The sequence below is a fragment of the Emys orbicularis genome, chromosome 15, assembly GCF_028017835.1.
Source record: "Emys orbicularis isolate rEmyOrb1 chromosome 15, rEmyOrb1.hap1, whole genome shotgun sequence".
NCBI lineage: Eukaryota > Metazoa > Chordata > Testudines > Emydidae > Emys > Emys orbicularis.
Window position 1 is genome coordinate 3,709,394 of NC_088697.1, and position 27,175 is coordinate 3,736,568.

General features: G+C 49.5%; 1 protein-coding gene and 2 non-coding genes across 3 annotated transcripts in view; 1 reads left to right on the forward strand and 2 right to left on the reverse strand.

The window, feature by feature from the left end:
• The window catches only part of LOC135889509 (zinc finger protein 436-like), a 91,894-nt gene that overhangs the window by 36,008 nt on the left and 28,711 nt on the right, over positions 1-27,175 (reverse strand). The gene's annotated exons all lie outside the window — the stretch shown is intronic.
• Positions 15,038-15,109, reverse strand: TRNAG-UCC (transfer RNA glycine (anticodon UCC)). The gene has a single exon. It is a non-coding gene; the product is annotated as a tRNA-Gly (tRNA).
• On the forward strand, positions 17,731-17,802 carry TRNAC-GCA (transfer RNA cysteine (anticodon GCA)). Its single transcript has one exon. It is a non-coding gene; the product is annotated as a tRNA-Cys (tRNA).

The following is a 27,175-nucleotide window of genomic DNA, read 5'->3' on the forward strand; positions in this document are numbered from 1 at the left end:
CTTTTGCTGGAGCACAGGGAGAGGTTTTCCAGTTTCATTGTGATCAAGTGACAAACTCCCCATCTTGCCCCCTGCTGCTGCCCCAGCTCAGACCTCACTGATACCCCCCAACATGGGACCCACAGCCTTCCTGCTGGCAAAGCCTCCGATCAATGAGATATAAACTTCCCTAGTCTCACCCTTCTCCCAGCTAAACCCACCCTGCAGAGCCCAGCGCAACCCCCGCCCAGCTGGAGCTCCTGGCAGCCACAGCGCCCCGACATCCCTGTGCAGAGGCAGCTGTCAGTTCCTACCTCGTGAGTACAGCGGTGACTATCCCCAGCTGTCACATGCGGGACTGGGCTTCAGTCCCTGATCGGAACGCTGTGATTTTGACACTAACTCAGAGCCTCCTGCTGATCAGCTCTGAGCCAGTGTCACCTTTGGGTGGGCTAGAGTTTATGGCATTGCTCTTCTCCGGTGCGTAAAGAAAACCCAGAGAAAAACACCTGGAGACCCAGAATTTAGTCTCTACGTTTTTTCAGCAAGGATTGCACAGGGTCAACCTCCCCACATTCAAGTCACCAAAAGAACAAAAGGAATAAACGTAATTCTTAAGTGCGAGCTTTATAAAATCTTATGATAAAGAAACATGAATAATAAATCACTGCAATGTAATTTCTACAACATGATATGGCTACTTTATAATCCACCTACATGATCTTCACAGTTATACGGAAACATCAGTACAGAAAACATCAAGCTAAACAGGTCAGTCCCCACAGAAACACAGTGAGAAGAAACTCAGAGTTCCCGCAAACCTTAGGCGGAGACTAGTTCATGTGAGTCTCAGAGTCTTTGATCACCAAATCTATACAGTCAACAGCAATCTCTTCCCTCCCAATTTCCCCTTGCTTGGAGAAATCTTCAGTTGGAATTTATGCAAACTCTTCCTCCTCCGAAATCACTAGTTAGCTAGTCAGCTAACCAATTAACCAAACGTTCAATTAACTAGATAGAGTTTAAAAAAAAAAAAAAAAAGCCTGATACAAGAAAAATACAAAACGGAGACTAGCAAAGAAATGACTCTTTCCCCATTATCACACTTAAGAGAAAAGTGGGTGAATCACAGTTCAGGGCGCTGGAGGAGGAGCTGGGGCTGCTGGAGGTGGTACCTGCTGCAGGGGTACTCACTGGAGGTGTCACTCCCTGTCACGGTGGCGGGACGGCTGGTGCAAGCAGAGGATGCAGCAACAGCCACTAGTCAGTGACTCCCTGCAGGACCCCCCACCCTTCCTCAGGGCTGGGAGCAGGGTGCGATAGGACAGCTGCATATGCAGGGGAATGGACCAATCAGCTGCAGATGGGGGAAGGCCAATCAGGAACTGGACCAATCAAGGCTCTTTCTGAGCTGCAGCATCTGCTTTGTGAAAATCCAGACATTGACTCTTATTTGAAAAATCCACCCAGGCAGAGGCTCAAGAAAGAGGCATTGTCTGGGAAAACCCGGACGTATGATAACCCTATCCAGGAGACCCCTGCATGCGACTAAAGGCAGCTCCAGGCCTTTTCTCCCTTCCTAGGAATCAAGGTCACTTTGTTAAGAGAGATAAGGAAGCCTGAGCCCCCCAGGTCTGACTTAATGTCACGATTTCCCAATGTCTCCTTGGAACAACCAAATGTCTCTTTAGTCCCAGGTGAATGGAAGAATTCAGTTCTCCGGGGGAGCGGTTCTGAGTCCTTCACGCTCATTCCTTAGCTTACGGTGCCACCGTGGGGCTGTTTCAGTTCCCTCCTCAATTTCACACCGAAACACAATTTTCTTTGCACAAGTGATTGTATAGCAAAATCTCTGTGTCACTTCTCTGACCAGGGGCATTAAATTCCATTGACACTTTTTCTCCTACAATGCAAATAGCAGATGGGACATGGCTACCTTCTGCCCTGAAAGTGGGATAATGACTCTCCTCTTTCTTTCTGCTGCTGTTGTTATTTCATGGAATATATCATAGAATCATAGAATATCAGGGTTGGAAGAGACCTCAGGAGATAATCTAGTCCAACCCCCTGCTCAAAGCAGGACCAACATCAACTAATAGACACAGTGATGCTAGAAGTGACTTCCCAAGAGAACACAACTGCAGTGGAGTGAGAAAACTGGGTGTTAGGTGCTTGTGGCCAAGTTGTTAAGCCACCCTGTCAAGGCTGTATCCTCACTTTGAACTTTAGGGTACAAGTGTGGGGGCCTGCATGAGGACTTCTAAGCTTAATTACCAGCTTAGTTTTGGTCCGCTGCCACCATTCCCTTCCCTGGGAAGCTTTGAGAAACTTTTCACCAATTCCCTGGTAATACAGATCCAAACTCCTTGGATCTTAAAACAAGGAGAAATTGACCCTTCCCCCCTCCTTCCTTTCACCAACTCCTGGTGAATACAGATCCAAACTCCTTGGATCTAAAAACAAGGAAAAATCAATCAGGTTCTTAAAAAGAAGGCTTTTAATTAAAGAAAAAGGTAAAAATCATCTCTGTAAAATCAGTATGGAAAATAACTTTACAGGGTAATCAAACTTAAAGAGCTCAGAGGACCCCCCTCTGTCTTAGGTTCAAAGTACAGCAAACAAAGATAAACACTCTAGTAAAAGATACATTTACAAGTTGAGAAAACAAAGTAAAACTAAGACGCCTTGCCTGGCTTTTTACTTACAAGTTTGAAATATGAGAGACTTGTTTAGAAAGATGGGGAGAACCTGGATTGATGTCTGGTCCCTCTCAGTCCCAAGAGCGAACAACCCCTTAAACAAAGAGCACACCAAAACCTTTCCCCCCCCCCAAGATTTGAAAGTATCTTGTCCCCTTATTGGTCCTTTGGGTCAGGTGTCAGCCAGGTTACCCGAGCTTCTTAACCCTTTACAGGTAAAAGGATTTTGGAGTCTCTGGCCAGGAGGGATTTTATAGTACTGTACACAGGAGAGCTGTTACCCTTCCCTTTATAGTTATGACACGCCCCCCAAATCACAGATAGTGTTGGACGTCCGGTTCCACACTGGCTGTGATTTTTTCCTGGAGCTCTAGGAGAAAACAGAGTTAATAAGACACATGTACCTTTAGACATACTACTGATTATATAAAAACTAACAATATGTTTTATTCCAAGAACAATTGTTAACCAGTTAACTCTGGGAAACTTTCCCGGGAGAGTGCATCAGCCACTTTGTTAGAAGCTCCCGAAATGTGTTGTATTTCAAAATCAAAATCTTGGAGAGCTAAACTTCACCGAAGAAGTTTTTTGTTATTTCCCTTGGCGGTATGAAGCCACTGTAGCGCAGCATGGTCTGTTTGTAGTTGGAAACGCCGTCCCCAAACATATGGGCGTAGCTTTTTCAGCGCGTACACAATGGCGTAGCATTCCTTTTCGCTGATTGACCAGTGGCTTTTCCTCTCAGACAGTTTCTTGCTGAGAAACACGACAGGATGGAATTCTTGATCCGGTCCTTCCTGCATTAAAACTGCTCCCACGCCTCGCTCGGACGCATCTGTGGTTACTAGGAACGGTTTGTTAAAGTCTGGGGCCCTTAGCACAGGGTCAGACATGAGTGTTGCCTTAAGCTGGTTAAAGGCCTTTTGACACTTATCAGTCCACTGAACTGCATTTGGCTGTTTCTTTCTGGTTAGGTCTGTCAGCGGGGCGGCGATTTGGCTGTAGTGTGGTACAAATCACCTATAATATACGGCCAAGCCTAAGAAGGATTGGACCTGTTTCTTTGACTTTGGAACCGGCCACTTTTGGATAGCATCCACTTTGGCCTGTAGGGGATTTATAGTTCCTTGACCCACCTGGTGCCCCAGGTACGTCACTGTGTTTTGGCCTATTTGACACTTTTTAGCCTTAACAGTTAGTCCTGCCTGTCGGATGCGCTCGAAGACTTTTTCCAGGTGTTCCAGGTGTTCTGTCCATGAATCAGAAAAAATGGCCACATCATCGAGGTAGGCAACTGCAGATTCTCCCAATCCCGCTAGGAGACCATCTACAAGTCTTTGGAAGGTGGCGGGTGCATTTTGCAACCCGAAAGGGAGTACATTGAATTTATACACCCCTGCCTGGGTGACGAAGGCTGAACTTTCCTTAGCGGGTTTATCTAGTAGTACTTGCCAGTACCCCTTGGTTAAGACTAAAGTAGAGATGAATTGGGCATGTTCCAATTTCTCCAATAGCTCATCTGTGCGTGGCATTGGATAGTTGTCAGGACGAGTTACAGCATTTAGCTTACGGTAGTCCACGCAAAAGCGTATTTCCCCATCTGGTTTGGGAACTAGAACCACTGGAGATGCCCATGCACTATTAGAGGGGTGGATTATACCCATCTGTAGCATGTCCTGGATCTCCCTTTGTATAGCAGTTTGGGCATGAGGTGACTCCCGGTAGGGTGGGGTTCTAATTGGGTGAGCATTACCTGTGTCAATGGAGTGGTATGCCCGTTCGGTCCGTCCTGGAGTGGCTGAGAAAATCGGTGCAAAGCTTGTGCACAGCTCCTTGATCTGCTGTCGCTGCAGACGTCCCAGGGTCGTGGAGAGGTTCACCTCTTCCACGCCACCATTCCTTTTTCCTTCGTAGTAGACACCTTCAGGCCACTCCGCGTTATCTGTTTCCTGGGCTGTAAACTGGCAAACGTTTAATTCTCTGGAATAAAAGGGCTTAAGAGAATTAACATGGTATACCTTAGGCTTTATGTTGGAGGTGGGGGAGGCTATGAGATAGTTAACAGCTCCTAGGCGCTCCTGGACCGTGAATGGTCCTTCCCACGACGCTTCCATTTTATGGGCCTGGAGCGCTTTTAAGACCATGACTTGGTCTCCTACTTTGAAGGACCGTTCTCTGGAATGTTTATCATACCAGGCCTTTTGCTCTTCCTGAGCATCCTTTAGGTTTTCTTTAGCAAGGGCTAAAGAGTGTCGGAGGGTGCTTTGTAGGTTGCTTACAAAGTCTAGAATGTTAGTTCCTGGAGAAGGCGTAAACCCCTCCCATTGCTGCTTCACCAACTGTAATGGCCCCTTAACCTCGCGGCCATACACAAGTTCAAATGGTGAAAACCCTAAACTGGGATGTGGTACAGCCCTGTAGGCAAAAAGCAACTGCTGCAACACTAGGTCCCAATCATTGGAGTGTTCATTTACGAATTTACGTATCATGGCCCCCAAAGTTCCATTAAACCTCTCCACCAGACCATTGGTTTGATGGTGATGAGGGGTGGCAACCAAGTGATTTACCCCATGAGCTTCCCACAGGTTTTTCATGGTCCCTGCCAGGAAATTAGTTCCCAAATCTGTAAGGATGTCGGAGGGCCAACCTACCCTGGCAAAAATGTTTGCTAATGCCTGGCACACACTTTTAGCCCTGGTGTTGCTTAAGGGTACAGCTTCCGGCCATCGGGTAGCAAAATCCATGAAAGTCAGTACGTACTGCTTTCCTCTGGGTGTCTTCTTTGGGAAAGGACCCAGAATATCCACAGCTACTCGCTGAAATGGGACCTCAATTACGGGTAGTGGCTGGAGAGGGGCTTTAACCTGGTCTTCGGGCTTTCCCACTCATTGGCACACCTCACAAGACCGGACATAATTAGCAACGTCCTTGCCCATTCCCTCCCAGTGGAAGGACTTCCCCAACCGGTCTTTGGTTCTGTTCACCCCAGAATGGCCACTGGGATGATCATGGGCTAAGCTCAAGAGCTTTACCCGATACTTAGTGGGAACTACCAACTGTCTTTGAGGATACCAGTCTTCCTGGTGCCCACCAGAAAGAGTCTCCTTGTATAAAAGTCCTTGTTCTACAACAAACCGGGATCGGTTAGAAGAGCTGAGAGGCGGTGGGGTGCTCCATGCCGCCGCCCAAGCTTTCTGAAGGCTGTCATCTGCTTCCTGCTCGGCCTGGAACTGTTCCCTTGATGCTGGAGACATCAGTTCCTCCTTGGACGGTGGACTGGGGCTTGGTCCCTCTGGAAGCGATGCAGGTGCTGGGGCTGTTTCCATTGACTGTGAACCGCTGTCCGCTGGTGCACTATGTGGTATTTCAGGCTCTGGCTGAGCCTCTTGGGTAGGGTTATCTGCTGCTTCCGCCAGTTCAGACTCGCTGGTGCCCTCTGGCGTTGGAGTTGTAGACGGGTTTGCAAGCGCTGGACTCAGTGCTGGCAATGGTTCTGGTGCTGGTTGCGTTGCCAGTTCCGGTTCTGGGACTGGCTTTGGCTGGGTCTCTGGGATTGGATCCACTACGGCTGTTGCAGTCGTTGGCAGGGGATCCGGTTCCACCGCCTTTGTTTGGGTCTCTGGTATCACAGACGGGGCCCTGGTGGACGGCTCAGGAACAGGGATAGGGGTGAAAGCTTGATTAGCCTGGCTGCGGGTGACTATTCCCACCCTCTTGGCTAGCTTCACATGGTTGGCCAAGTCTTCCCCCAGCAGCATGGGGATGGGATAATTGTCATAGACTGCAAAAGTCCACATTCCTGACCAGCCCTTGTACTGGACATGCAACTTGGCTGTAGGCAAGGTTACAGACTGTGACACGAAGGGTTGAATTGTCACTGTAGCCTCCGGGTTGATGAGTTTGGGGTCCACTAGGGATTGGTGGATAGTTGACACTTGTGCCCCAGTGTCCCTCCAAGCGATAACCTTCTTTCCGCCCACTCTCAAGGTTTCCCTTCGCTCCGAGGGTATGAGAGAGGCATCTGGGTCTGGGGATCTTTGGTGTGATTGTGGTGTAATGAACTGTAATCGGTTGGGGTTCTTGGGGCAGTGAGCCTTTATATGTCCCAGTTCATTACATTTAAAACATCGCCCTGCTAAGGTATCACCGGGGCGATGTTGGTTGGTGGAGACTGGTGGGGTGGGGTAAGAAGGCTTCTGGGGTTTCCCTTGGGATGTGGGTGGGGCCTTGGGTTGTCCCCGGTGGTAAGGTTTTGTTTCGGCTTGCCCCTTCTGGTATTCGCTCCAACTGCTACTGGTTTTTTTCTTTTCTGCCACCTCCACCCATTTGGCTCCAATCTCCCCTGCCTCGGTTACAGTTTTGGGCTTCCTATCTAGGATGTACCTTTCTATTTCCTCAGGAACACCCTCTAAAAACTGCTCCATTTTTACTAGGGAAAGCAGATCTTCCAGAGATTTAACATTTGCTCCTGATACCCAGGCATCACAATTTTTGTCAATGTGGTAGGCATGCCGGGTAAATGACACATCTGGTTTCCACCTTAGAGCTCTGAACCGCCGACGGGCATGCTTGGGTGTTAGCCCCATTCTGAGTCTGGCCTTGTTTTTAAAAAGTTCATAACTGTTCATGTGTTCCTTAGGCATTTCAGCCGCCACCTCTGCTAAGGGTCCACTGAGCTGCGGCCTCAGCTCTACCATGTACTGGGTTGGAGTGATGCTGTATCCAAGGCAGGCCCTTTCAAAATTTTCTAAGGAGGCCTCAGTATCATCGCCTGCCTTGTAGGTGGGGAATTCCCTGGGATGGGAAGTGGTACCTGGAGAGGAGTTGCTAGGATGGTCTGATGCATCCTGCCTAGCCCTTGCTACTTCCAGTTCATGCTTCCTTTCTTTTTCTCTCGCCTCCTCTTTGGCTTTTTCCAGCTCCATCTCTCTCTTGTGGGCCTCCTCTTTGGCTTTCTCTTCTCTTTCATGGGCCTCCTCTTTGGCTTTCTGTTCTCTTTCTTTCTGCTCTGTCTCAAGTTTTTTAATTTGAAGCAGTCTCTGATGTTTTCTTTCATTTTCTTCTGCTTCTAGTTTGGCCAGTTCTATTTTGTTAGCTACTTCTTTGGTAGTCATTTTTCTGTTTTCTTGTGCTGGGTCACACCCCTCTGCAGTTGACTGAAACTGGGATGCACTTAGCTCAGGCTGCTGCTGAGTGCTGCTGAGTTAACAGAGACTTTCTAACTAGCTACTTCCGAGGATGTAAAAAGAAAAAAAAACAATTCAACTTGTAAATTCCTTTTACCAGTCAAAGTTTGCTCATTAATTGAACCCTTCTCTTAACAAAGGCTCTTGTTAAAAAAACGTAAAACCTCTGCCTTCAGGCAAGGAGAGATAAGATATGCATCTACCTTCACTCTGCTTTCCAAGCAGCTAGAAGGAGAAAAAAAAATCTTACTGGCTTTTGGTTTAAAACGATCCCACCGCTCTGCCACCATGTCAAGGCTGTATCCCCACTTTGAACTTTAGGGTACAAGTGTGGGGGCCTGCATGAGGACTTCTAAGCTTAATTACCAGCTTAGTTTTGGTCCGCTGCCACCATTCCCTTCCCTGGGAAGCTTTGAGAAACTTTTCACCAATTCCCTGGTGAATACAGATCCAAACTCCTTGGATCTTAAAACAAGGAGAAATTGACCCTTCCCCCCTCCTTCCTTTCACCAACTCCTGGTGAATACAGATCCAAACTCCTTGGATCTAAAAACAAGGAAAAATCAATCAGGTTCTTAAAAAGAAGGCTTTTAATTAAAGAAAAAGGTAAAAATCATCTCTGTAAAATCAGTATGGAAAATAACTTTACAGGGTAATCAAACTTAAAGAGCTCAGAGGACCCCCCTCTGTCTTAGGTTCAAAGTATAGCAAACAAAGATAAACACTCTAGTAAAAGGTACATTTACAAGTTGAGAAAACAAAGTAAAACTAAGACGCCTTGCCTGGCTTTTTACTTACAAGTTTGAAATATGAGAGACTTGTTTAGAAAGATGGGGAGAACCTGGATTGATGTCTGGTCCCTCTCAGTCCCAAGAGCGAACAACCCCTTAAACAAAGAGCACACCAAAACCTTCCCCCCCCCCCAAGATTTGAAAGTATCTTGTCCCCTTATTGGTCCTTTGGGTCAGGTGTCAGCCAGGTTACCCGAGCTTCTTAACCCTTTACAGGTAAAAGGATTTTGGAGTCTCTGGCCAGGAGGGATTTTATAGTACTGTACACAGGAGAGCTGTTACCCTTCCCTTTATAGTTATGACACACCCCCTCTGTTAAAAAATCCATTTAGGTCTCCCGACACAGGTTTGAATCCTGCTGACTATAGAGCATCCATGTTATTGTTGCTGTGGTTTAGTGGTTGACCATCCGCGACCCCCCCCACCGGACCCGTGAGTATTTTGGTGTGTGCTAGGAAACACACCACAAACACAGAGCTTGAAGTCCACAAATTTAAAAGCTACAAAAGTCAATTCTTACTAGGACAGACAAAAATCAGGTGACAGTAACTTATTCTGATTGATCAAAGCAGGTTTAGGGGGTTGTTTAGTCTTTGGAACAATGCATCACTCATTGCTGTGAACAACAGCAGCAGGTGAAATCAGAACACAGAGGCCTTGGCTACACTGGCGCTGTACAGCGCTGCAACTTGCTGTGCTCAGGGGTGTGAAAACGCCCCCCCCCGAGCGCAGCGAGTACAGCGCTGTAAAGCGCCAGTGTAATCAGTGCCTGCAGCACTGCACGCTCCCTCGCAGCGCTGCAAGCTATTCCCCTCAGAGAGGTGGAGTACATACAGCGCTGCGAGAGAGCTCTCGCAGCACTGGCGGCACGACTACACTCACGCTTCACAGCGCTGCCGCGGCAGCGCTGGGAAGTCCCGAGTGTAGCCAAGGCCAGAGAAACCATGCTGGTATTCTCACCATTGGGATAGCAACAGAGCGGTGTAGCTGGGGAGCCTAGCATGTGAATGTGTGTGACACTCCTGGCAGCAGGCTTTTGTATGTTGTCTGTATGTGACTGAATGATGACGTGAGTAATTAGACTGCAAAGAGGGTTTCCTGTACTGGGTTGAATCCTGGGTTGGGGAGTTGGCTGTTTTAGCTGCCGTTTCTAATCTGCACAATAAAACATCCCCAGGGTCGCCAGTTGTTATTAAACAATCAGGAGGGGCCTCTCGCTTTGCCATGGCCTGTATCGAAGTAGTGGCATTAAAGCGCTGCCCAGGCTGGGGAAGGGGGTTGAGATGCTGGGATGGGGAAAGTTCATGGGGTGCTGCTCTGGGTGTAACCTACCGGGAGGGCTGCGTAGCTCGGTGGTAGGGTGCGTGCTTTGCCTACATTAGGCCCTGGATTTAATCCTCAGTGTCTTTTGTCCTGCCCAGCTGCGATGATCTACTAGTTACGGCTTTGCACAAGCTCAGTTCCTGTTCACTGCAGGAGGGATGCGCAGTCTCATGGAAGGTCTGTGGGGTTTATGCTCCTAAATCCCCTTGGCTCTATGGAGATTCCTGTCCCCTGTGCCTCTTGGGATGACGGTTGATGATGAAGAAGGGAGTCCTGAAGGGAAAGGTTGCAAAAGCACAGACTGAATGGCAAGAAAAAGGGGAGTAGTCAGTGGAGCTGGAACAGTTTTTAGCATGGGGGTGCTGAGCTGCACCCCCCCATACCCCTGCCCTCACCCCTCACCGCCCCCTACAGCTGGGGCTGGCAGCAGGGCTGTGGCTGGGGGGGGGGGCATGGACAGGGGTAAGGCAGCCAAGGCTGGCGCCAGAGCTGGGGGCGGAGCCAGGAGCGGAGCCGGTGGCCGGGGGTGCACCCACTGCACCCCTAGTTCCCATGCTGATGGGAGTTGTTTGGTGCTTAGAGAGCAAAGCTGCCAGTGATTTTCACACCGCAGAGACACTGCCTCTGTGAGGAGATGGGAGGCAAGGGTTTGGGATGCTGCTGCTGCTGGAGAGAAGAAATGCTGGGGCGGCGAGTTGTATGGGCCCATGGTGCCCGTGCTCCACCAATAGGAGAGCGGGGGGGGGGGGGCCGGGGCTGGCTCCACCAAAGTTTGGAGCCGGTTCTCTGCCCCGGCCCCGTGTGCTGCCCCTGTGCCCTCCCCGCTGCTGCCCCCGCTGCCCCCACATGCCTCCCCCAGAGCGTCCCCCCGCTGCCCCCATGCACCTCCCCTGGAGCGTCCCCCCCGCCACCCCGCACGCCTCCCCTGGAGCATCCCCTCAGTCCCCCCCCGCGCCCTCCCCGCTGCCCCCGCGTGCTTCCCCCAGAGCGTCTCCCCGGCCCCACCTGCTCCCCTGCATGCCTCCCCCAGAGCGTCCCCCCGCTGCCCCCATGCACCTCCCCTGGAGCGTCCCCCCCCGCCACCCCGCACGCCTCCCCTGGAGCATCCCCTCAGTCCCCCCCGCGCCCTCCCCGCTGCCCCTGCGTGCTTCCCCCAGAGCGTCTCCCCGGCCCCACCTGCTGCCCCTGCATGCCTCCCCCAGAGCATCCCCCCTGGCTGCTGCCCCCAGGCAATTTAAAAGGGCCCAGTGTCCCCGCCACCACCATAGGCAGCGCAATGGGGCTAAGGCAGCTTCCTGCCTGTCCACTCCACTTCCGGAAGCCTCCAGCATGTCCCTGCAGCCCCGTGTGTGTGTGTGTTTCTCTGCGTTCTGCCCACACCTGGAGCTGCGGCCAATGGGAGCTGTGGAGGCTGTGCCTGCAGGCAGCGGCGTGTGGAGACCCCTCCGGCCCCCCGCCTAGGAGCTGCTGCTAGAGGAGGGTGCAGGTCACTTTTGGGAGCTGCCCGAGGAAAGTGCTGCACCCCTCACCCTCTCCCACACCCCAACCCCCTGCCCCAGCCCAGACCCTGCCCCCTGCACCCAAACTCCCTCCCAGAGCCCAACCCCCGCGCCCCCTCCTGCACCCCAACCCCCTGCCCCAGCCTACACCCTAACTCCCTCCCAGAACCCGACCCCCGCACCCCTCCTGCACCCCAACCTCCTGCCCCAGCCCAGAGCCTGCCCCCTGCACCCTAACTTCCTCCCAGAGCCTGACCCCCACACCTCCTCCTGCACCCCAGCCCCCTGCCCCAGCCCACACCCTAACTCTTTCCCAGAGCCTGATGCCTGCACCCCCTCCTGCACCCCAACCCCCTGCCCTAGCCCACACCCTAACTCCCTCCCAGAGCCCGACCCCCGCACCTCCTCCTGCACCTCAACCTCCTGCCCCAGCCCAGAGCCCGCCCCCTGCACCCTAACTTCCTCCCAGATCCTGACCCCCACACCTCCTCCTGCACCCCAACCCCCTGCCCCAGCCCGCACCCTGGTTCCAGGTCAGGGTAAGAGCCACACGAGCAGCTGTGAGGAGCAGGGGGCCCAGGGGAAGGGGACATAGGCCAGGGCTGCTCTGCCCCCCCCCCCCCCGCCAACCTGGGCAGATGGAGCAAGCCAGGCTCCCCGGCCTGGCTCTGGCTTCCGGCTTGGCTGGGTGCGGGGCCTCAGGGGGAAGAGGAGGGGCAGGGGCGTAGTGCCCCCCCCCCACACTTTTAGGAAGAATCCATGACCCTTGGCCTGGACCGGGCTAGACAGAGAGCAAAGGCAAACAGGGACCCAGCCCCCTGCAATGTAGGAGTTTGGTTGGGAGTGGGGTGGAGGGTCCCTGGGGACACAGAGGAGCTGAAGTCCCTCAGAGTTAGGGGAACTAGGCAATGCAGAGTGACAGGGCTTCACATCCTGCCCAGCTGGGGCTGAGGGAATCAGCATCTACTGGGGGCGGAGGGATGGAGCTGCATCGGCGGCCGAATGAGAGGCAGGTTGGGACTGAGGAACCTGGAGAACATTTCAATCTTGATCTTTTTGGTTGGTTGGTTGGTTTGGTTTCGCTCGCGGCTCCCTCCCAGGGAGATAACACGTCTTTGCTAAAGCTTTATGAACCAAAACAGCCACTTGCTGATGCCAGGACCTAAGGAACGAAGAGCCCCATGATTCCTCTGTGTGCCTGGGCTCTGAAAAGGGATTTGCAGCCACTCACTTTATTGCTGTGGCCAGTAACATATCCAGACAAAACCATTTCCCTTGTCATCCGCTCCCAGCTTCTGGCAGCTAGAGGCTGAGGCCACTCAGAGCATGGGGTTGCAGCCCTGATCATCACTGGCTAATAGCCATCGATGGACCTATCCCATAGGAAATTATCCAATTGTTTTCTGAACCCAGTTATAGTTTTGACCTTCACAACATCCCCTGGCAAGGAGTTCCACAGGTTGAGTGTGCATTGTGTGAAATAGATTCACATAAAGGCTCATTTTCTCCTGGTGAGTGGTTATGAACTGGGTCACATCCCCTCCTACTTGTGCAGATTATAGAGTCTCTGGCTTTTCCAAATGCTAGGGGCGAGTTCCTGAGAGAGTGCAGGGGACGAGAGAGCAGGAGGGGAACAGCAGAGAGAGTGAAGGCGAGAAATACAGGGGAAGGGGAGAGAAAGGGACTGGGAGCACAAAGAAACACTCAGTGGCTGAAGCCAGGAGGTTGACCCAACTCAATCCTGCTCATCACAGGTGTTCAGCAAGAAGGGAAGTAGCAGATTTCCTATGGCATTTCTGCCTGACCCATTTGAATGGTTAATTCTTGCACTGATTGCCAATTGATCCTAACTAATAAGCTGAGGGTAGTAGGATTCTTGTCTCGGGTTCAGGCTACACAGCTCGCTATCTTGTCAGGATCTTCCAGGGGTACGGCGAGGATGCTCACACTGAAGGCAAAGCAAAGCCATAGTGATTTTTATTAGAATCAGTATAAGAGACAGAAAAGCTCCAAACCACAGGCATAGACAGCAAGAATCCAGGATTGGGGATATCGGTGGTGTCATTGTTTGCATATGAACTTGGACTTACATACTCACACCCTTCCTTGAGGACTTGGTGGTGAGAGACAAAGGCCTGCCCAACGGTCCAGGTTCCTCAATGCCCAAGATTGATGGTAGCTAACAATAGAGCTGAAAGGTCAGAGGATGCAAAGCAAACGCCCTCAACACGGTGGTTTGCCCTGTTATAGGGCCTGAGCGCGGCCATGAATATTCATTCTCGTGCCCAGCCTTCCACGTCCAAATCTAACTTCCTCCCCCTCACAATACTGGGGTGCACCTAGCCGATAGGTTAACATATTGATACCGTTTAACTCATTATCACCCACACCACCTATTGCTCAGACAAGTTGGTGGTTTGACATCTGCCAACGATTCTATCCTAAAATGTCCAAGCCCAGGGTCACGTCAATGTTCCTGTCTGGTACTGACAGTTCCCAACACCTGCTATGGAGCAAGCTATTCCTAGTTCCCCTAAATCTGAGGGTAGCTGTCAGGCCATGTATCTGTGCCAAGAGTCACAGGCCTACCACACTTATGCTAACTTGCTGAAGCTAACGTCTTACAGCTGATACAGGCCTGTAAGTGCCCCCTGTTCCTGTTCAATATAATAAAGATTAAACTATAGGCTACAGCGTAACAGTCTGAACTTTGCTTCTAGCAATCTGAGTTCAACTAGCAGTGGGATCTCAATATACCTGAGCCTTTGCTCTCCCCCCTTTCTATTATTATTTTGAAATGTTTGGCTTAACCGTGATCTTCTGCTTACCTTTATATTTCCACTTTCTCCCCATCATGCATGCGCAGGATACAAAACACCTCTGACAGCTGGAATTATAACACTGAAGACAAGTATCAGGGGGTAGCCGTGTTAGTCTGTAGCCACAAAAACAACAAGGAGTCTGGTGGCACCTTAAAGACTAACAGTTTTATTTGGGCATAAGCTTTCGTGGGTAAAAATCCCACTTCTTCATATGCATGGAGTCACCTGAAGATGCATGCAGTCATGGCTTTTTACCCACGATCTATCTGTTAGTCTTTAAGGTGCCACCAGACTCCTCGTGACTGAAGAGAAGGAGATACAGATGCATGTCCCCACGGTTTCTGATTTTCTCAAATGGCACACGTAGAGCCCTGTAAATCTGCGGCTATCTGGGGCGGAGCGGGCGATGGGGCAGGAAGTCTCTGGGGAGAAGTGGAGGATGGTTGGTGGTCAGGGGTTTGGGACAACCCCACGTCACTGGTGCATGGTGAAGCCCTGCAAATCTGCGGACAATTTTTGCAGATTGTGGATACAAATTGTGTATCTGCGCAGGGCTCTAGACACAAGGACGACTCCTACAGCTCACTTTCTAGCCCTGTTCCTTGCATCCCCTCACTGTGTCTTTAATGACCTGCTGGAATATGGGACATAAATCCTCTGACACTTGTGTTGACAATGTGATTAGAGCACAATGTGACTGAAATTAAACCAATTCCAGACAAGGAAAAAACACATCACTGTATTGGCTGGGAATCGAACCCAGGTCAACTGCTTGGAAAGCACCTATGCTCACCACTATACCACCAATGCATCTGACAAAATGCATTCTCCCAGGTGTCACATGTACTAGCAAAATGACTCACTTCTGCAAAGCTAGTGAGCAGGATGGATGGGAAGGCAGCAACCTGTCAGCTCTAAGCAGAGAGAGAGGCTCCCAGAGTGGCTGAAATGTGGAGAGGGAGGTGCTACATCCCAGGGTGAGGGGTCACCCATTCCTCCCCTCCAAGAAGGGAAATGAAGATAAATCACCAGAATGACAAACCTTAGTGGAGACAGCTCCTTTGAAAGTAAACGTTTGTGTGAGTTCCTGCTGCATACAGCAGGGTTTGTTGCTGCTGCTGATTCCAGTCTGTGGGGTTGTCAGTCAGGTTGTCTGTCACCTTCTCTGGGTGTGTGGTACATGCGGCAACCCCCGCTCCTGGAGAAATAAAGTTTTTGTGCAAAATAACAAAACTTTTCACCGAAAGGAGGGAAAGGAAATGGCCCCACGAAAGCGCCAGGACATAAGGAATGTAACACCAGGATTCCTCTAGGCATGACTCTGACGAATGATTGATCTCCCCTCACTTATATTTGAAGAGCTGTTTAGTTTTACCCTTGGTAACCTACAAGGCTGATACAATTGTATCGATTGTGACACTAGGGTTGAAGGATTAAATCATATTATGAAACAAATGTTTAAAAAACAATCTGAACTTGAGCTTTCTATTATGAAAGGCTGGTTTCCCCAATTCAGTTCGAAATGCTGGTCTAGAAACCCCCCCGGGATCCCTACACATGGCAGTGGGAGTGAAAGGAGAAATCCTCAGCCCTGCCCTTAGTTTTCAGGGGCTGGGAGGGGGCAAGCTGAGGTCTGTTACCGCACTGGCTGACAATAAAACTTCTCTCTGCTCAGATCTAGCTTGTCGTAATGCCCCAGCCTTGTCCGATAATTTGCATTGAAGTTCAGCAAACTGGGTCTGTAGTTCTTCTATTCCACCATTGTAGGGTTATCAACCAGACCTGGACAGTGCTACCAGAACGCAACCAGTCAACTAATGGGGTGGAGCCTACAGACAGTATCCTGTTCATGATGCCAATTATGTAAATGGGGGAATGGTCCTGCTATTGTGGGGAACTTTCCTGGCTTCTGCACGACCCCGGTGGAATTGGATAGGGAAAGGATCGGAGTCCTCGCTCCAGTTCCCTTTACCCGGAGTTCTAAGAGACAATAGTCTGTAACCCACTAACGCCCCTTTGACTGGAGAGGCATTAACAGGCCACTTAACATGCAATGGTCTCTTATAATAGCTTAGGGTTAGGGTGAAAATTGTATTTTTAGTTATATCTGTAAAATAACTTAATTCCTATGAAAATAAATGTAGTTCCAAATATACTAATAGCAATGATGGAGTCAAATGTTAGTGAGTCACGTACATGATTGTGATCGACAAACATAAATGCCAAAATAATTAGAAAAATAAATTCCTGTTCTTAATAAAAGAGAAAAAAACCTTAATCACGTATGTTAAAATTAAGTAAATACATTTTTAGTGGAGTGAAAAACAATTGACTAAAATAGAGGAGATAATGGCAGTAACACAGGGTGTGCCTGTTAGAGAAAGCAAGCAGATTTTAAGCAGATTCTATTTATTTTTATTTAGTGTACAAAGTACCTGTGTTAAAGAAGTGTTAAACAAGCTATAAGCCAATTAACAACCCCCAGTTTTTTTTCCTTTTCCCCTCTATAACTGATGACATGCTGGGTGTGGCGTTCCATACCACCCTGGGTGCATGTAATCACCTTAGGATCAAGAAGTGCCCAGGCCCTGCAGTCATTGGATTGCACCTTGCTGGGGATCTGGCTATGGGAAAAGCAGCTTCTGAGGATTAATTTAACACCATATTTTGTGTTTATTCATTGATTTTAAAGGCAGGTTAAATCTCTGTGAACATCTGATCTGACCTGCTGCCTAACAGTCCAGAGAATTTTACCCAGTGAGTCCTACATGGACCCCAACATCTTAAGGTTCAACGAGGACAGATCATGCAGAAAGTCATTGTGTTTGGATGTAAAGATGTGAAATGCTACGGGGGAAAACTGGCCCATATTTCAAGCTTAAATTCTGCAATTTCTACATCTAAGCATAAAACTCAGGTCTGCCCTGGCCATGAATTAAGCCCAGGCCTGCTGGATGAGAGACAAGAATTCTCCCACTGAACCACAAGTGTGCAAAATATAAAAAATGACCTGTGCACTATGGGCCCTACCCATTGCCAGAGCCCCTCTCTGCTACAGGGCACAGGGGTGTGGCTGATACTCCTGGGAGCTCTCTGCTTCTGGTCAGACTGGAATTCTTTGGGAATGATATAGAGATTAATGGGTTGAAGTTACATGTGCCCTGTGCCTTTAAGAGATTGGCGCAATGGTGAGGAGGTTAAAGGGCACAGAGCTGGGTAGCTGGGTGTGGTCCCTCAAAAGTTGTTGTGCTCTGGTGAGCCGGAGCAGGTGTGGGGATTGTGCAAGGTGTGGTGTTTATGTGCATATATATAATTTAATGAACTGCCATTTTTAAAACCACCCATGTCTCAGAATAGAAGAAAAACCTTTTGAAATTGAGTGTATCCTTCATAATCCACAAGATGACTATGTCCAACAATGCATTGTCATAGGGAGTATAGTTTAGTGGTAGAGCATTTGACTGCAGATCAAGAGGTCCCTGGTTCAAATCCAGGTGCTCTCTGAGAGAGGTTTTTTTTTTTTTAATGGAAATATATTTTCATATCCATTTCCAGTATGTTCAGGAATTCCACTGAATGGGGATGCTCGAAATGAATTTGAACACTTAACATTTCCCTATGCAAATGTATAAAAACTTAGCAAACCTGTCCATCAGCTGAAATCAGTTCCAGTCCTCCAAGGCTCTAGTTTATGTTTTCATTGATTAAACAAAGGTATAATATGAATGTACATTTGGCAGGTCTTTGGTCACCATGGGCTGTGCTGTGCAGAAGAACAAGAACCACATCAGCTGGGGCTCAGGAGTCTGACAAGCAAAGGCACTTTGGTGCAGGCCGAGGTCACCAGCACCTTGGCTCCTTCCAGGGACCAGCGCACCAAGCAGGTGCTTGGGGCGGCCAATGGGAAGGGGCGGCACATCTGGCTCTTCGGCGGCGGGTCCCTCGGTCCTTCTCGGAGGGAAGGACCTGCCACTGAATTGCTGCCCAAGAATGAAGCGGCACGGTGGGGCTGCTGCCAAAGTGCTGCCGATCGTGATTGCGGCTCCCCCCCGCGCCGCTTGGGGTGGCAAAAACCCTGGAGCCGGCCCTGGCTCCTTCACACTCAGCCAGTTGGGAGCAGCTGGGCCCCCAGGACAAGGCACAAGTACAAGCCAGTGGCTCTGAGCAGGAAAATAGCCACCAAGAAACTGCCAGGATCCCCAGAAAGGCCACCATGCCCAGGGCTAGGAATAGTCCTAAGAAAGTGGTGGCTGCAGCAGGGACAAATAAAGGCAGATAAAAGCTCCCAAAAGGTCAAAGCTGCCAAGCCCCAGAAGGTGGTCAAGAGCCCACCTAAAAGCAAGACAGGAGAGAGCAAGGCTAAAACCAATTCCAAAGCAGTGATTTCCCTACACCCCCCCCCCCCCCCCGCTGAATTTCCTCAACACCCCCCCCAGTTTTGTGAACTAGTTACATGCCAATTTAGTGACTGTTTGGAAATTTGAATTGAAATTGAAACATTAATACACACTTTAAAAGCATATAAAGTGTATGATAAAATACATGTATCTGAAAAAGTATAATAGATTTGAAAAGTATGAACATAGACTAGCTTCCTTATACAGCTGTTGTTTTTTATGACAATGTCAGTGCATTCATTTCGGTGATGTTGACCAACCTAATAATTTCAAATGATGATTTGTAAGCAAAGTCTAAATGAGCTCTCCCTGACAGCTAGTGATGAACTGGGAGCTGGGGGGAAAGGCTTCAGGACCAGATTGTATTTACATTCACCCCTAATCTACCTAGGTATCCAGCAAACAGAGCTGTGTTGCCCAAGTGATAGATTTTGGCTGGGGTTGGGTTACAAATTACTTGAATTCCCGGGGGGGGGGGGAGGGGGGAGTGTAATGAAAAATGTTGTTGTTCTTATTGTATGAGTAAAGGCCAGTAGGACTGTACTTAGCCTGTGCTGATTGAGGGCATCAAGAGAGAGGGTGGGGACCTGCCCCTCTCCACTGTTTAAAGACAGAGCTGATTAGGCTCCATAGATAGTCTTTTGTTCTGTTAAGTGACCACTGCAGCTGAAATCACTGATAATCAGGTCTAAGTGCTTAGGCCTGCTGTGGGACAGTGTTTTTGTGTAAGAGACAGCCCAGTCTGCACTAGCAGCGAGGTTCCCCCACTGAGAGCTCAGCTGAAATCACTGAGAGCTGGGTGGAACCTCAAGAGACCAACTCGCAGAGGTCACAGTGGCAGGTGGCAGCAGAAGGTGACTGCGCAGGGCCATTGGCAACAGAGTGGTGGAGTGAATGGTGGCACAACGAACAGTGAGCAGCTGGAGGAACGAGCAAGGTGCCTTCTTGACCCCCACCTGGGAGGTGTACTCACGGGAAAGCACCTCTGAACTCTCTCCACTGACCAAGGACAGTGAGTGAGGTGTCAAACCAATCAGCAAAGCCAATGCTGACAAACTGTGTGAAAAGGCTGCAAAACACCAGGCCTCTGGAGTGCATCAACATGCAGAAAGCCTTATAAGCCCACTTTCAAAGCCAATTTTAGAAGTACTTAATGAGACTGTTAAGAATGCTGGAGACACAACACAGTTCATGCGAACAAACATGGCTGTGGCATCATACTTTCTATTTAAGCAAGAGATACCACACACTACAAACTGGAGGCCAATGTTAAGTGCATTGTCACTTGTTCATCCTGAAGTGGAACACTGGTTCTGAACAAGACCAGCAAATGCTCACTATCTTTCTGCAAGAAACTCAACTGACTGGTTAGAAGCATGCGGTGCAACAGTGAAAGACTCAACAGTTGAAAAAGTGAAGAACTCTCTCACCACATTCAAAACATTTGCATACATGGCTGATGAATGCACCGATGCAAATGGGCATCAAGTATTAAGTCATTGTGTATGTTATCTTGATGTCAGGGGTAGGCCAGTAGATGCATTTCTAGATAGAAGACACATCGGCTGCATCTGTGACAATCCACATCTTAGAAGAGTTAAATGCTTGTCAATTGGACCCCAAACAGATGGCTGCTTGTGCATTTGATGGAGCTACAAACTTCTCTGGAAGACATGGTGGAGTACAAGCTTTGCTCAGAGAAAAGTGTAACCCTAATCTCTCCTATATACACTGCAGAGGCCATCTATCTACTCCAACTAGCACTAGTACGAGCTGCAGAATCTTCAAAAGACATTAAAAAAGCTATAAATTTAATGTCTTCGTTATATTCTTTTTTCAGCAAGAGTCCAAAAAGACTGAATATCTTGGAAAATATAGAAGATATACTAGGACTGAAGTTCAAATTAGTCCAACTTGGGAAAACCCGCTGGCTTTCTCATGAGCGATCCTTGGCTGTTGTCTTAAAATTACTCCAGCCGTTATTACTGGCTTTGGAAAGTATCTACCAAGATGGGATGGATCTAAGGAAACTGATGGGCAGGATCCCCTGGGAGAATAACATGAGGGGGAAAGGAGTCCAGGAGAGCTGGCTGTATTTTAAAGAATACTTATTGAGGTTGCAGGAAAAAAACATCCCAATGTGTAGAAAGAATAGTAAATATGGCAGGCGACCAGCTTGGCTAAACAGTGAAATCCTTGCTGATTTTAAACGCAAAAAAGAAGCTTACAAGAAGTGGAAGATTGGACAAATGACCAGGGAGGAGTATAAAAATATTGCTCAGGCATGCAGGAGTGAAATCAGGAAGGCCATCTTCAGGTATGTTAGCAACAAGAAGAAAGTCAAGGAAAGTGTGGGCCCCTTACTGAATGAGGGAGGCAACCTAGTGACCAAGGATGTGGAAAAAGCTAATGTACTCAATGATTTTTTTGCCTCTGTCTTCACGAACAAGGTCAGCTCCCAGACTGCTGCACTGGGCAGCACATTATGGGGAGAAGGTGAACAACCCTCTGTGGAGAAAGAAGTGGTTCGGGACTATTTAGAAAAACTGGACGAGCACAAGTCCATGCGCTGCATCCGAGGGTGCTAAAGGAGTTGGCGGATGTGATTGCAGAGCCTTTGGCCATTATCTTTGAAAACTCATGGCGATCGGGGGAGGTCCCGGATGACTGGAAAAAGGCTAATGTAGTGCCCATCTTTAAAAAAGGGAAAAAGGAGGATCCGGGGAACTACAGGCCAGTCAGCCTCACCTCAGTCCCTGGAAAAATCATGGAGCAGGTCCTCAAGGAATCAATTCTGAAGCACTTAGAGGAGAGGAAAGTGATCAGGAACAGTCAGCATGGATTCACCAAGGGCAAGTCATGCCTGACTAACCTAATTGCCTTCTATGAGGAGATAACTGGGTGTGTGGATGATGGGAAAGCAGTGGATGTGTTATTCCTTGACTTTAGCAAAGCTTTTGATACAGTCTCCCACAGTATTCTTGCCGCCAAGTTAAAGAAGTATGGGCTGGATGAATGGACTATAAGGTGGATAGAAAGCTGGCTAGATCGTCGGGCTCAACGGGTAGTGATCAACGGCTCCATGTCTAGTTGGCAACCCGTTTCAAGGAGAGTGCCCCAAGGGTCGGTCCTGGGGCCGGTTTTGTTCAATATCTTCATTAATGATCTGGAGGATGGCGTGGACTGCACTGTCAGCAAGTTTGCAGATGACACTAAACTGGGACGAGTGGTAGATACGCTGGAGGGTAGGGATAGGATACAGAAGGACCTAGACAAATTAGAGGATTGGGCCAAAAGAAACCTCATGAGGTTCAGCAAGGACAAGTGCAGAGTCCTGCACTTAGGACGGAAGAATCCCATTCACTGTTACAGACTAGGGACCGAGTGGCTAGGCAGCAGTTCTGCAGAAAAGGACCTAGGGGTTACAGTGGACGAGAAGCTGGATATGAGTCAACAGTGTGCCCTTGTTGCCAAGAAGGCTAACAGCATTTTGGGCTGTATAAGTAGGGGCATTGCCAGCAGATCGAGGGACGTGATCGTTCCCCTCTATTCGACAGTGGTGAGGCCTCACCTGGAGTACTGTGTCCAGTTTTGGGCCCCACACTACAAGAAGGATGTGGAAAAATTGGAAAGAGTCCAGCGGAGGGCAACAAAAATGATTACGGGGCTGGAGCACATGACTTATGCGGAAAGGCTGAGGGAACTGGGATTGTTTAGTCTGCAGAAGAGAAGAATGAGGGGGGATTTGATAGGTGCTTTCAACTACCTGAAAGGGGGTTCCAAAGAGGATGGATCTAGACTGTCCTCAGTGGTACCAGATGACAGAACAAGGAGTAATGGTCTCAAGTTGCAGTGGGGGAGGTTTAGATTGGATATTAGGAAAAACTTTTTCACTAGGAGGGTGGTGAAGCACTGGAATGGGTTACCTAGGGAGGTGGTGGAATCTCCTTCCTTAGAGGTTTTTAAGGTCAGGCTTGACAAAGCCCTGGCTGGGATGATTTAGTTGGGATTAGGTCCTGCTTTGAGCAGGGGGTTGGACTAGATGACCTCCTGAGGTCCCTTCCAACCCTGATATTCTATGATTCTATGATTCTAAGTAGTGAGGCTGGTGTATTACTTTTGCTAGTACGTTCAGAGAAGACTATTGCCATTCTCTCTCTCGTAAGTCCACTGTTGAAACCCCTTGGGTCATTAAACAATGCCATCCAGGCATCTGCTACAAAGAATAGTAGATCATTGTCCAGCAATAGAAGCTACATTTGGATCAATCAGAGAGCTATCCATTGAAAAAGTACTGGAAGAAGCAAAGACTTCAGTCCAGAAGTTGACTAATGAAGGCATTTATATTGAATCCTTAAGTGAAGAAGACAAGAAGTGTTTGTTAAGAGAACTGAAAAAGTACACAGACTTGATTCTTAAAAATCTACAACAGCGACTTCTAGATTCTACTCAACCTCTACGTGGCTTTTACAGATCCCTGTCCTATAAAACACCAACAGTTGAGTGGAATGAGGCACTACCAGAAATGGGGCTGCCATGTGATCAGGACAGAATAGAGAATTTGAACACAGAGTGGAATATCATACGACGAATGAATGAAGATTTGACTTCAACTTCTTTTTTACCATCACTAGTGGCTCGACCCAATCTTTGTGTTCTGTTTCCTGGGATGAAAGAAGTAGGAATTCATCTCTTGCTACTCCCAGTCACAACAGCTACAGTTGAGCGTTCTTTTTCATCATTGAATAGAATTTGGGTTCTGAAAGAAGTCGCCTTCTGCCTGATCATGTGAATGAACTAATGAGCATATCAATTGAAGGAATGGAAGTACCGGACATACGAGAAGCCACCGAAGATGAACGCAATGCATTCAAGAAGTTCATTAACAGAGTTGTGCAAAATTATAACAAGAAACCAAGAAGGATGTAGACATAGTGCTTCATAGAAGGCTTGAGTAGCCAACTTTAATTTGTGTGATGATTTTAAAACATGAGTTAAATCTAATAAAATGGTAATGAAACATTTTTCAGTTTTTATGGTGCCATACAGCCCACCTTCACCCTCACAGTCTCACCCCTCATCGGCCCTGTAAATTCGAACACCCCCCCTAATTTCAATTCCTGGGGAAACCACTGTCCTAAAGCCAGGGCTCAGAAAGTGGCTCTGAGAAAGAAGTGAAGAGATTTCCATGGGGAAGACTCCTGCTCCCCAAATGCTTTTTTAAGAATTACCATGAACCTCCTAGAAAGAGCCAGATCCCCCAGGACAAACCACCCCATGGAGAGTAAAGGTGGCAATCTGGGAGAGAGGTGAGGGGCAGGTGTTTCTCTTACAGAGGGGAAGTGCTGTGTTTTGTGAAACACTTTCCAGATGAGTGAAGCACTGACAGGATAGCTGCCCATAGCTCCTGCATGAGTTTGTGATCTGCTTCCGCTGTCTAAGAGGGACACTCTATATTTGAGGCAGGTGGGACACCTCTGTGAGGATGATAGGTTACAAAATGCTGGATTCAATGAAAGATGAGACATGGGGTCTCATTGTCACTTCCCCTGTGTTTTCCATCACTTATACCCTAAGAGACCCTCCCCCCCACACTGTCACACACAACCTTATTCCCTTGCGCCTAATCCAGCCCTAGCCCTAGCCCTACCCCTCTCCCCCACACACTGCACTGGATACAGCCTCTCGGTGACTCATCTCTGCATCTCCTCAGCCAGGCAGGAGAGAGGCTGAAGGACCACAGGACACAGGTGGGGCTAGACAGGAATGGAAGAGACACTTCCACCTCCTCTTCTTAAAAGACACCTTAATCTCACCCTTGAAAAGTTCCAGCTCAAACCACCAACAGTTGGTGGCAGGAACCAGTTTTATCACAGAAGGATGTTACTGTTTCTCTCTTCCTGCAGACTTGAACATGGATTTCTTGTAACTCGTGCAACCCCTCCCCCCAAATCTATCCATGAGACAAAGGCATATATGTGGGCTCCAGTGGCTTAATGAGCAGTGCTGCATGGTGTGATGCTGAGGTTGTGACTTCAAGCCTCACCTACTGCACCAGTTTTCTTTAAGCAAATGGTTTCTGCCATTCATCTTGCCCTGAGGAAAATACAATTCCAGCTCAAAAGACACCTAGTTCCCCTTCCTCTACAGCAGGGGTGGGCAAACTACAGCCTGCAGGCCAGATCTGGCCCTTGAGCTCCCGCAGGGTCTGGGGCTTGCCCTGCACCACTCTGCATGCTGCCGCCGCCCCCGCAGCTCCCATTGGCTGTGACCTGCAGCCAATGGGAGCTGTGGCAGCGGTGCCTGAGGACAGGGTAGTGTGCAGAGCCACCTGGCCGCACCTGTGCGTAGGAGCCAGAGAAGGGACATGCAGGTGCTTCCAGGAGTCACTTGAGGTAAGCACTGCCTGGAGCCTGCACCCCCTGAGCCTCTCCCTGTGCCCCACCCCCCGCCCTGATCCACCCCCCCGCCCTCCAAACCCCTCAATCCCAGCCCAGAGCAGCTTCCTGCACCCCAAACCTCTCAGCCCCACCCCAGATCCCGCACCCCCTCCTGCATCCCAACCCCAATTTTGTGAGCATTCATGGCCTGCCACACAATTTCTATTTCCAGATGTGGCCCTCAAGCCAAAAAGTTCCCCCACCCCTGTCTACTACAAAGTGCTGTAGCAATGTCACAGCAGCGCTTTAAGTGTAGGCACTTAAGAGTGAGACCAGATCTGGCTCCAGTTACACTGTGGATGTTCAGGCACTAAGACAACAGCAACACACAAGTGCTTCCGTAGCTGGCAGGAGCAGGATTCAAACCTGTGGGGAGAAACCCCCTAATGGATTTGTAGTCCATTGCCTTAACCACTCAGCCACAACTACTCAATGTATAGCTGTCTCATGTTGCTATGACCCTGTTCTCACTGAATTATCACTTCAAATTGCTCAGACCAACTGCCCCAGCACACTCACAGCTGTGCATTAGTGTAAGTGTGTCCGTGGCTGAACAGCAAGAATTCCTGCCCATTTCCCTTCTGGCTGGAGCGTGATTACACTGTGTTTGTGTTAATCACATTGCTGTCGATTGTTGTTCATTCCCCACTTTGACAATTCAGACAGTCCCTTTCCTGTTCAAATCTCCAGCAAATCATTCCAAGAGCCGGGGTCAGGATTTCTCTGGGGCACTGTCAGGGCTGAAGGTGGTCACGCCCCATCTGTCTGACCATTGCCATTGCAGGAGAGAAGGTTTCAATCGAATTGAATGCCCTGGCTCAGACAAGGGACACAGGGAGGTTTTGCTGTTCATGGATCTGTGCAAAGGAAATTGTGTCTCTGTGTGAAAGTGAGGTGGGAAATGAAATATCCACATGGCCCAATGTCCTCAGGCAGGGGTGGACAATCTTTTTGGCCTGAGGGCCACATCTGGGAATAGAAACTGTATGGCGGGCCTTAAATACTCACAAAATTAGGGTTGGGGCGTGGGAGGGGGGTGAGGGCTCCAGCTGGGGGTGCTGGCTCTGGGGTGGGGTTGGGGATGAGTGGTTTGAGGTGCAGGAGGATGCTCCGGGCTGGGATCAAGGGGTTTGGAGGGCAGGAGGGAGATCAGGGCTGGGGCAGGGGTTCGAGGTGTGTGGGGCTGAGCGCTCCAGCTGGGGGTGCTGGCTCTGGGGTGGGGCTGGGGATGAGGGTTTGAGGTTCAGGACGGTGCTCTGGGCTGGGATCGAGGGGTTTGGAGGGCAGGAGGGGGATTGGGGTGGGGGAAGGGGTGCAGGCTCTGGCTGGGGGTGCGGGCTCTGGGGTAGGGATGAGGGATTTGGGGTGCAGAAGGATGCTCCAGGCTGGGATCGAGAGGTTTGGAGGGCAGAAGGGGAGGATCAGGGGGGTGGCTCAGGGGTGCAGGCTCTGAGCAGTGCTTATCTCAAGCGGTTCCCGGAAGCAGCGGCATGTCCCATCTCTGGCTCCTACACTGCCCCATCTGCCAATGGGAGCTGCAGAGGCAGCGCTTAGGGTGGGGGGAGCATGCAGAGCGGAGTCCCCTGGCTACCCCTACACGTAGGAGCTGGAGGGGTCCATCCCGCTGCTTCCGAGAGCCCCCGACCCTGCTCCTGGCAGGAGCACTGGAGTGAGGCAAACCCCAGGCCCCGCTCCCCAGTGGGAGCTCGTAGGCCAGATTAAAATGGCTGGTGGGCTGGATCCGGTCCGTGGGCCGTAGTTTGCCCACCCCTATCCTAAGGAATGTGGGTGAAGGGCTCAGGCTGAGAAATGATTTAACAGAGGTTTGTATCAATGTATTGCCCTGATTAAAAACTATGGCTAAAGGGCAGCCATTGTTGTTAGTACTTGTACTTGTGTAGGGACACCCCAGTGGGTGTCAAGTCCATTGTCTGAACCAGGGGTAGGCGATTATTTTTATCAACATCCAAAATTGTTGGTCACGGTCAGGGCTGTCCCTAGACATTTTGGTGCCCTATGCAACCCCCTCCCCCCGCAGG